The sequence below is a fragment of the Rhagoletis pomonella genome, unplaced genomic scaffold (genome assembly GCF_013731165.1).
Source record: "Rhagoletis pomonella isolate Grant_MI unplaced genomic scaffold, Rhpom_1.0 Rhpom_scaffold_00003, whole genome shotgun sequence".
Lineage (NCBI taxonomy): Eukaryota > Metazoa > Arthropoda > Insecta > Diptera > Tephritidae > Rhagoletis > Rhagoletis pomonella.
In genome coordinates this window covers 25,564,642-25,574,715 of record NW_023458557.1, presented here as the reverse complement: position 1 = coordinate 25,574,715, position 10,074 = coordinate 25,564,642, and positions in this window count along the sequence as shown.

Genomic DNA, 10,074 nt, shown 5'->3' with positions numbered 1-10,074 from the left:
GGGGGTGGGGAGGTTTGCTGTTGCTCAGTGGAGCTTCTAGGAGCCGCGAAGGCTCTTCGGGTGCTGGTTGGCACCTGCGCATTTCTGGAAAACGCAGCAGAAGCATGTTTCTGGTCCGGGGTTGGGCTCAAGCCCGCCCGGAGAAGGATGCGGATCATTCCAGCTGCAAGGTATCGCTTCATGGACGTAAAATGATTGAAGGGTATCGCCGATCTAAACCGGGTTAGGTCGCCGACACAGCAGCCCTTGATCGGGTAAGTCCTGAGTCATTTCGGTAAGTAGAACCGGCTGTCGTAACCGGTAATCGGTTACAGTTTTTACACAACATGTGAAGAGGTGGTTGGTGTCGTGCGGGGAGTCTCCACATGCCGGGCTCTCATTGGGGATATTGGGATCGAGTCTGGCAGGAAGCTGTTGAGCCGGCTACAATATCCAGACCGTAACTGATTCAGGGTAACGCGGGTCCCTTGGCAGTTGAAGCTCCGTCAACTTCCAAGGTGGTTATTGGGCTCCGATCACGGCATTCAAAGGCCGGGAGTCGAGGTAGGTGGTGACCAATTCAATATGAATGTCGTTGATACCTCGTCTGTACGTCGTCGGGCTCAGTGATTGGTCTGCGTCCTTGTACACGAACAGGTGCCCCCTGATGTGCCTAGCAGTGGTCTGTTAGGATGTTCACTTCTGTGCCACCCCATTAGAAACTGCTTACAAAGCATTTTGTGGTGCTCCCTTTCGGAGAGCACTTGGGCCTCGCTGTGTAAGTGGTGCTCAGGCATCAGAAGGTACCCATTCGCTGTCCGGAGTGCGGTGTTCTGGCAAGTCTGTCCCTTCGTCCAACTAGTCCCCGGCGTTCGACGCTGGTTGCCTTGTAAGGGTGCGGAGAAGGAGAGCAGGCTATCAAAGGTGACCCCTAAAATTTTTGGGTTGTTTACTGTCGGTATTGGTGTGCCATCGACGTGAATGCCTAATTCTAGCCAGACCTCATTCGTCCAGGTGATGAAGAGGGTCAGCAGCAGTAGCGGGCCCCAAATGTTTCAGCATCAGCATACAGATTCCGTCGGGTAAAATGGCTGTTTAACTCAGTGAGAGGGCAGGACCAAGATGAATGTATTTGCATAAAAATTTATTAATGCAAAAATATTTTGGGTATGCGTCGGGGCTAATGATAACCATCAGTTACCACCTCTGCATGGTTGTAAGTCATGCAGAGTCCCTACGGCTTGTAGCGCTGTGGCTTTGCCGCTTAAACTCTGTAAGAGTTTTCGGGGGTGTGCGTCAAGCGGGAGTGTTGAGTACTGATTATTTATTCAAATTAGAAAATTGGGTAGGCGCTGTGGCCAATGGTAGCTCTTAAAAAATGCATACCCAATGAAGAACGAGCGAATTATTTTTAAACACAAGTGTGTGTCTTTATTCGCCGCACTTGGTTTTGGGCGGGAGTGCAATACAAGTGCGTGTGTGTTCGCTGTTTTTTGTTTATGCGGGAAGTGCATAAGTCGCTTAAACATCCTGGCCCCCCCTAGACGACTTGTCGTCTAGTGGATATAAAATAAGCCGCGAGTATCAGGCTCGAAGAACCATGTTTAACTCAGTGAGAGGGCAGAACCAGGATGAATGTATTTGCTTAAATATTTATTAAAGCAAACATATTTTGGGTAGGCGTCGGGACCAATGATAACCATCAGTTCCCACCTCTGCATGGTTGTAAGTCATGCAGAGTCCCTACGGCTTGTAGCGCTGTGGCTTTGCCGCTTAAACTCTGTAAGAGTTTTTGGGGATGTGCGTCAATTGGGTGTTGACCACCGGTTACTTATTCAAATTAGAAAATTGGGTAGGCGCTGTGGCCAATGGTAGCTCTTGTACCACCTCTGTATGCCGAAAGCAATACAGAGCCCCGCGAGACAACTCCGGGAAAGTTGTGATTCATCAAGCGAGTTTGTTAAGCATGATTTGGGGAGGCAGCAATTAACTACTTTAGTAGGTTTTGTTCTGCGGCAGGTGAAAAGGGTATAAAAAACGCATACCCAATGAAGAACGAGCGATTTATTTTTAAACACAAGTGCGTGTGTTTATTCGCTGCACTTGGTTTTGGGCGGGAGTGCAATACAAGTGCGTGTGTGTGTTCGCTGTTCTTTGTTTATGTGGGAAATGCATAAGTCGCTTAAACACTGGCTTTAGTGGCTTTCGACCTCCCGATGACCCTCTTCACTACTCCGCTGGTGAAAGCAAGTGGTGCACTGTTATTAGGCAGTTTGTGAAGCCTCCTGGTCACTCGACGTTTGGCCTTGTCTACCGAAGGCTACAGTGTGAATTGCCGGCTAAAGTCCGACGAAGCGCGACCTTCGAATGAGATTTCCACTCATTCATCACGCTTCGTCAGGTTGGCCAAGGACCTCACGGACCAGACCAGAGCTTACTCACACCAGAGGCGAAGGTACAGGCCTTCAAGTGCTCTTGCCACTTTTTCCGCATGTGCTGATTTACCAGTTGCCGAATCTGCAAATAAAAGTTCTTCAAGCGAAGATCCCCGAGATCGATCTGGCGTAGGTCACCCTCATTTACTAGCACGGCTGCTTTAGCCCTGAAATTTGGGCGGACTTCCGCGATGCGTCCGAATGGTATGAAGCGAGCCGCTGCGGCAGTGACCACCTTGCAGAACTGGCGTTCGCCATCATGTACGTCTGTGGGTTAGGGAAGGGCGGCGAAGCTGCACTCGGTAACTGCCCCGATGCCGTTACAATCAGCTTTGTTAAAATTGGTGTAGGTTCGCGGGTGCAAATTCAGTGGGCTTATCGATCGAGATGATTATGGGCTGATGGTCTGATGCTACTATTAGCATAGGTCGCCATAATATGCTATTTATCAGACCAGCGCTAGCAATTGTTAGGTCTGGCGAGCTGTTGCGGTTGCCCACAATCCTGGTGGGGACGTCGTCGTTCATGGTGCAGAATGTCGAATCGTCTATCTGCTCAGCCATTAGGTTTCCCCTACGATCATTAGCTAGGCTTGAATGCTAAAGATCGTGGTGCGCGTTGCCTACTACCATTCGGTTTTCACCTCTGAGTAGCGCACCTATGTCAGGGTGATATCCTGCCAGGCAGCAGGTGACAGGGTGTATATACACGTTAAAAATTTCGAGCTCGACATCGTCTAACCGGACAGCTAAGCTCCGACATTGTAAGGTAGTGTCCCTCGGGTCGATGTCTTCTTCGATAGGACGATACTGCACTGTGTGATGTAGGATGAACGCTAATCCACCACCATTATCTCGCTCGCGATCTTTACGGAGCACATTGCAGGCAACTGTGCAACGTTTCTTGGACCGCAGCTATCAATATGCCATGCCGACCCATTAAGACTCTTATCTCTTCAGTCTTGCTCTGGAGTCCGTTGCAGTTAAGTTGTAAGAGTTTCGTATGCCTTGGGAGGCTGGTCGCAATGCAGGGAGTGAGGGACGTGTAAGGTCTATCTTGGGCCTGTTGCGCCTGACGCAATTGCTGCTGCTGCATGGTGGTGTGCGGCTGCAGTGGGCGCGATGTTGTTTGCGTCAGCAGTGCTCTACAGCAGGGCCGCTGTAGTTCGTTGTCCACCCGCGTGTGGTGCGTAGGCCAGAGCTTAGACGGAAGTGGCACCAGCCTAGGCATGTGTTGCATTTGACTGATGTCACGTTCCGGTATACTCTGTTATGGCACACGGAGCAGATGAGCCCACAACAGGAGCTGGTAGTTGGCTCGCACACGCGAGTTGGAGCGGTCGGTAGATTGGTGTGAGGGTTGAGGGGATGGGGAGATTTGCTGTTGCTCAGCGGAGCTTCTAGGAGCCGCGCAGGCTCTTCGGGTGCTGGTTCGCACCTGTGCGTTTCTGGCAAACGCAGCAGAAGTTTCTGGTTCGGGGTTGGGCTCAACATTGGGCCTTATGTTGGACAAAAGACGGACCCTGCAGAAAAAAATTATCAATTGATAAAAAATAACCTACTTGTAGTTAGCTTTTTTGCGGGATTTTTATAAAATATATAACTTGTGGTTAGCTACAAAAAGCTAACTTGAAACAAGTGGACAAGTAATGCAGGAGTAAAGCTCGAGATTGTTTTCTTTAAACGCGTTTCTATTTAAATATCCTGCGCTTCGCAAATACTTTTTCGAATTGAGGACAAATAAAAGGAAGATCGAAATTTCATATTATCATTTTGAAGTTATGTCTGACGGAGTTCGAATATGGGACAACCTACAGCAGAATATGTAAACAAATATGAAATGTGATAAAATAAATAAAGTAATAAATAAAAAAAAATAAATAAAATATTTTGTTTTTCCTATTGATATTTTATGCCCTTGACTATTTCGCGGCCATCGGCATAGAAATATAGTTAGCTTTCGTCAAAGAAAATATACAGATAATAAGTGACTTATAGCTCCTTCCTAATCAACTTAAAGTTAGCTTATAGTTAGACACATTTCCTGCAGGGGAGTATAAAGGAGCCAAATGGAGGAAATTAGCCTATGGTTACAGAAGATATCGGCACTACACACGAATAAAGGCGCGCTAGTGTTTTGACGGCGAAAAAAGGCGAGCAAAAAAATTTTCCGAAAAAAGATGCTTATGAAAAACTTCGGCGAAGTATGTTAAGAGTCTTTGACGCTGAAGTTTTTTTATGCGTCTTTTTTCGCCGTCATTTTTTGAGCTCGCGCCTTTATTCGTGTCTAGTGACGATATGTAATAAAGTAACCGAAAAGTTGCGTGCCGCTTGAGCTTTTCTCTCAAAGTATTTGCCGCTGATAAACGCAAATGAAGGTTAAAATTTAAAAACTTATTAATAAAATTTAAGTAAAATCTGTGGATAATTAACAATAAACTACTTTTTTCGCAAAATCTATAAAGTTCCCTTTTATTTTTCAATAACACCTGTGCAAGCTATTATTTTACGCCCCGTATATGATAAAATATTAATAGCTGGAAAAGGGAGTACAAAAGAAGTACAAAACTAAGAAAGGAGTACATTTCCAGATATTTATTTGGGAGTACAAGGGAGTACATTACAATAAAAAGGAGTACGTTTACTCCCAAAAGCAGTACGTCTGGCAACCCTAGATGAGGATATATATCATCCGGCAATAAACGTTGTCTTAAACTTTCGCGCAAGTTTGAAGCGAAACAACATTCCCACTTATGATTTCAGAAATGCCAATTACGCAGCCTTGAACAGCCACTTTATACGAATTAACTGGATTGATCTCTATAAAATAACAAACATTGATGATAAAGTAAAATGGTTCTATGAAGTTATAAGCAATGCACTCGCCCAGTTTGTACCACTACGCAAAAAAATAAACAATGATTATCCCAGCTGGTTCTCAAAGGAACTCATAATTAAAATAAAAAAGGGGCTCACGTCACTTTTAAAAAGGAGAAGACCCGATATCGTTACCATATGTTTAGTAATTTGCGGTCCGACTGCAAGAAATTAAGTGCACAGTGCTATCAGAACTATCTTGATAAAGTCGAAAGAGGCATACAAACAGACTCTAACACATTTTGGGGTTTTTTGAAAAATAAACGACGGATTGACGTCGATATTCCATCAACCATGGTGTGGAATGATGTTACTGCGAGCTTTGGAGCCAACGTTAGTAATCTGTTCGCGTCCTTTTTCGAAAGCGTCTATAATACATCTTGGTCACAAATCTCTACCGACGAACTCCAAGATAACGACACAGCCAGTGGTTGCATGGATTCTGGCATATCAAATTTCGAAGTTCGATTTTATGATGTTTTCACACAGTTGTCGACGCTAAATATCAACAAATGGCGCTGGACCCGATAACCTTCCAAACATGTTTTTAAAATACTGCGCTGTCAGTCTCTGCGAACCTATTACACACATTCTGGACAAAACCCTAGAGACAGGCAATTTTCCATCAGCCTGGAAAATATCTTACGTTACTCCTATACATAAATCAGGTGATCAATATAATGTTACAAACTTCAGACCAATATGCATTCAGACAGCGTTGGCCAAATCGTTCGAAAAAATAATTATTCCACAGTTAACATTTGCATTCAGAAACATAATTACTACTAAGCAACATGGATTCCTCGGAGGCCGGTCTACAACCACAAACCTATACATTTGCATCGGCGCAATTCTCAACTCGTTAGGCAAGGGTCGTAATGTTCATGCATTGTATACCGACTTTAGTAAGGCTTTCGACATAGTGGACCACGAATTGTTATTAAAAAAACTGAGTCAATATGGAATTAAACACAAAGCACTCCAGTGGCTTCACTCATATCTCACCGGCAGACACCTGCGCGTGCGCGTAAAGGGTCACTTGTCAAGAGAGTACGACGTTGTATCTGGAGTCCCGCAAGGGTCACACCTTGGCCCAATTCTATTCAGCATTTTTATAAACGATATCGGTGATAGCTTCAACTCTGAATACTTATTATATGTGGACGATCTGAAAATATATAGAGAAATTAGTAGCGAACAGGACAAATACGCTCTCCAGGATTATATATACAAATTGGAGACCTGGTGCAAGTTGCACAAGCTTTACTTAAATGTCAAAAAATGTGCAGTGATCGCCTTCTCGCGATCTCATAACCAATCACCACCTGTATATCAACTAGGTGGACAGCACATACAAGTAGTTGAAACAATAAAGGACCTTGGAGTAATCGTCGACAACAAACTAACTTTCAGCGAACATATTAGTTATATAACCCTTCGAGTATATAGAACACTTGGTTTTGTGTGTGTATCCGGCAACGAATTTAGAAATGCTAACACACTTATTCGTCTTTTCTCCGCGTTTGTTAGGCCAATCTTAGGATACGGGTCGGTGATATGGTCCCCCTAGACGCAGCAACAAATTAACAGCATAGAAAGAATACAACGTAAATTTTGTAAATGTATGCTTTACTTAACACATGCCGAAAACACTATGACTGTTGATAATTCCTACAGCCAATTCAATGTCTCCAATCTGGTGAAAAGAAGACAAGTGACTGACCTGACCTTTAAAGTTGTTAATAGTATAATTGATCCTCCGGAATTTCTAGCTGAGACTGATTTCATTTGCTCAAGGGCAGAACTAAGAACGAGGAGGCTTCTGGCCGTGGAAAAATCGACTAAAAACTACGTTTTCTCCAGCCCAAAAAATAGAATCAATCGTTAACAACTACTCGTCGAACATCAACTTCTTCGGAGCCTCGTACTCTTCATTTCTTGCCGACATCAAAAAACTTGTATTGCAATAATGTATATTTAATTATTTAGTAATTCCGTCACTATTGAAATAATCAGACTTTGGTAATATGTGTCTTATGTGTTTCCTTTCTTTAATTATGTATTTTTAACAAATTGTAAAATGCCTATTGGCGTAAAATTCACAATAAATGATTGTAAGTCATCATAAATGAATTTTCTCGATTTCTGTGTTTTCGCGAGCGGTAATACGGGCAATACAAAAAATTGGCCCAAATAATGGCAACCAAAAGGGATATTGCGCGAGGGTTTCAAAGAGGAAGCACAGGCGTTTTTGTTTTCATTATCTATAAATAAGACTGTGAAATGCCCTAAATACAATTTATTCTTTGTATAAAAAATTAATACAGGTATGTACTAGAGGTATACGCCGCCGGGCCACGCCGCCGCCGCCGCCGTTCTTTGTCATTTCACACGCGCCGCCGCCGAGTTACGAAAATATCGGCGCGGCGGCGGCGTTCGGCGCCTAAGGAATTTTGTACAAAATTTTCATATTGTATGCACATTGAAATACATCGTTTGAAGGAACTAAATACTACTCGTATAAAAACACTATTTTACGAAATGAAAATTACATTTTTAAAAGGGGTTTTTTTTTTGCATAACTTGGGCCACTGAACATTAAGAAAAAAGCGTAACTCAGAAAAAAACATATGTAACACGTTTTTCGATCGAAAGCGTTTATTACAGTTAAATTAGGGTCGAATACTGGTAATCTGACGATTTTTTCCGCAGTAGAAAATTTTTTTTAATACTACAACAATACTACTTTTTTATATACTACATCAACAAGAAAGTTATACTTTAACGCCAATATCTCAGAAAGCTCTTTTAACAGAAGCGCCCTTATTGCATCTAACTCCTCAATTATTGGAGATAAAACAAAGACTAGTGATTTTCCTGTGTTTTTTTTTTAACATTTTAAACAGAATTTTAATAAAAAGCAAACACTTTTTTTGCTAATTTTTACATTCGTGAGTTACTTTATTCTGGGGTCCCACAGACGTATACAAGAAATAGGTGGCTGTGTAAAAATTACGTTAGTATTCCTATGTAGTGGTCAAACCCCAGGAAGGTTTTGCTCTCGCGCATCGCAATATTTCCTACACAGAATTAAAGTCCCCCTTTTTGGTAAAAATTACTATTATTTTGCATTACATTCTGCTCTCCTTAGAAAAATTTGGCGCTTAATATATTAGTGGAAATTTTAACCATTTATAAGCCATTTTTCAAACAGTGGGTCAAAAAGACCCGTTCTGGTGGGAGTTGATGGGTTAAACTTTTGGAAAAAAGTAGGCCAATCTTATTTTCAATATATAACCCGCAAAAAATACTAAGAACTCCGTAATTTAACATAACGGTTGATAAGCTTATTGCAAAAATTTATTGATAGCGACATAAATTACCCCAATAAATTAACCTTTACATTTTTTTATTTCTTTAAATTGAAATAGTACATACGGATTTGCAGAGTACATAGAGATGTATGTATATTAGGGTGCCCATCGAAAATCGTTTTTTTGTACGTTAGTACTACATATTTTCAAATTGTGGAAATTATCGATGGTCAAATTTTAAAAAAATTCTGTGAAATTCAAGCAAAAATAGTCATTCAAAAACTCATGAAACTAGAAAATCGTAGTTTCTGACCTAAATCGACAGGCCGCGACCTCTAAATGGCCTTTAAAAAATCTATAAAAATAGGCAATAATATTTCTCATAAAAACGAATCAAATTAGGCGGTTGGGTCTTTAAATTTTCAAAAAAAGCATTTTCGATGGTAAACCTAATGTATGTACTATATAGACTTTCTCCTGTTCGGCAGCAGTCAATGAATGAATTAAATAGAATTATAATCTGATGACATAATAAGATTAGAAGCTTCATGGCTCTTTGGAATCTACCTTATGGGCAGTAGCGCCGGCGTTTCCAGACGCGCCGGCGTCGCCGCCGCCGCCGATTATTTTTGAAGTTGACCACGCCGCCGCCGCAAAGCCTGTCGGCGTAAACCTCTAGTATGTACATACCAGTGATCAGCATGCGGTGCCTTTTTCCGAGACTTCAAGTATACTCGCAAACAATGCGGTGTAAGTATGTCCGCCACCGCAAGCAATGCGATATTTGTGTGCATCGCTTTTCTTGTTTCGTTCGTGTTTGCGGTGACTTGCATGACCAAAGCGTCGTTACTGCATAGTATGGCACCGCATTTTCATGTCGACTTCGGCTATGCGGTGGTATGAGCAGTCGTGTAAACATCGCAAACATCGCATTATTTCCGGATATGCTTGATATAAGAGCATATGTAGGTATTTGTGCAGCGCATTTTATCGCTGCAGTTGCCTACAGAGTTTTTATGTATGCATGTTACAAAAAAATTAATAAATATGAACAATTAGTCAAATTTAAATACACAAAATATGTAATATGTATTCTTTTTAATTCAATTCATTTTTATTTCGTATAATGCAGTGCACCGCATTCAAACAAGCATATCCGCAAGTAATGCGATGTATGCGTTGTTTAAACGACCGCTCATACCACCGCATAGCCGAAGCCGACATGAAAATGCGGTGCCACAATATGCAGTAACGACGCTTTGATCGAGCACAAAACACTCAAACACGACGTTATTTGAGCTTGCGGTGATTGCGGTGGCGGTAGATTTCGTTACTAAGTATTATTGAGTTTGAGTGGTACAGTAAATAAATGTCGTTGCTGATCTCTGGTACATATGTACATACATACATACATAAAATGTGAAGTTACATAAAAAAGATGTTTTTATTATTGCACTCGTTCTTACTAAC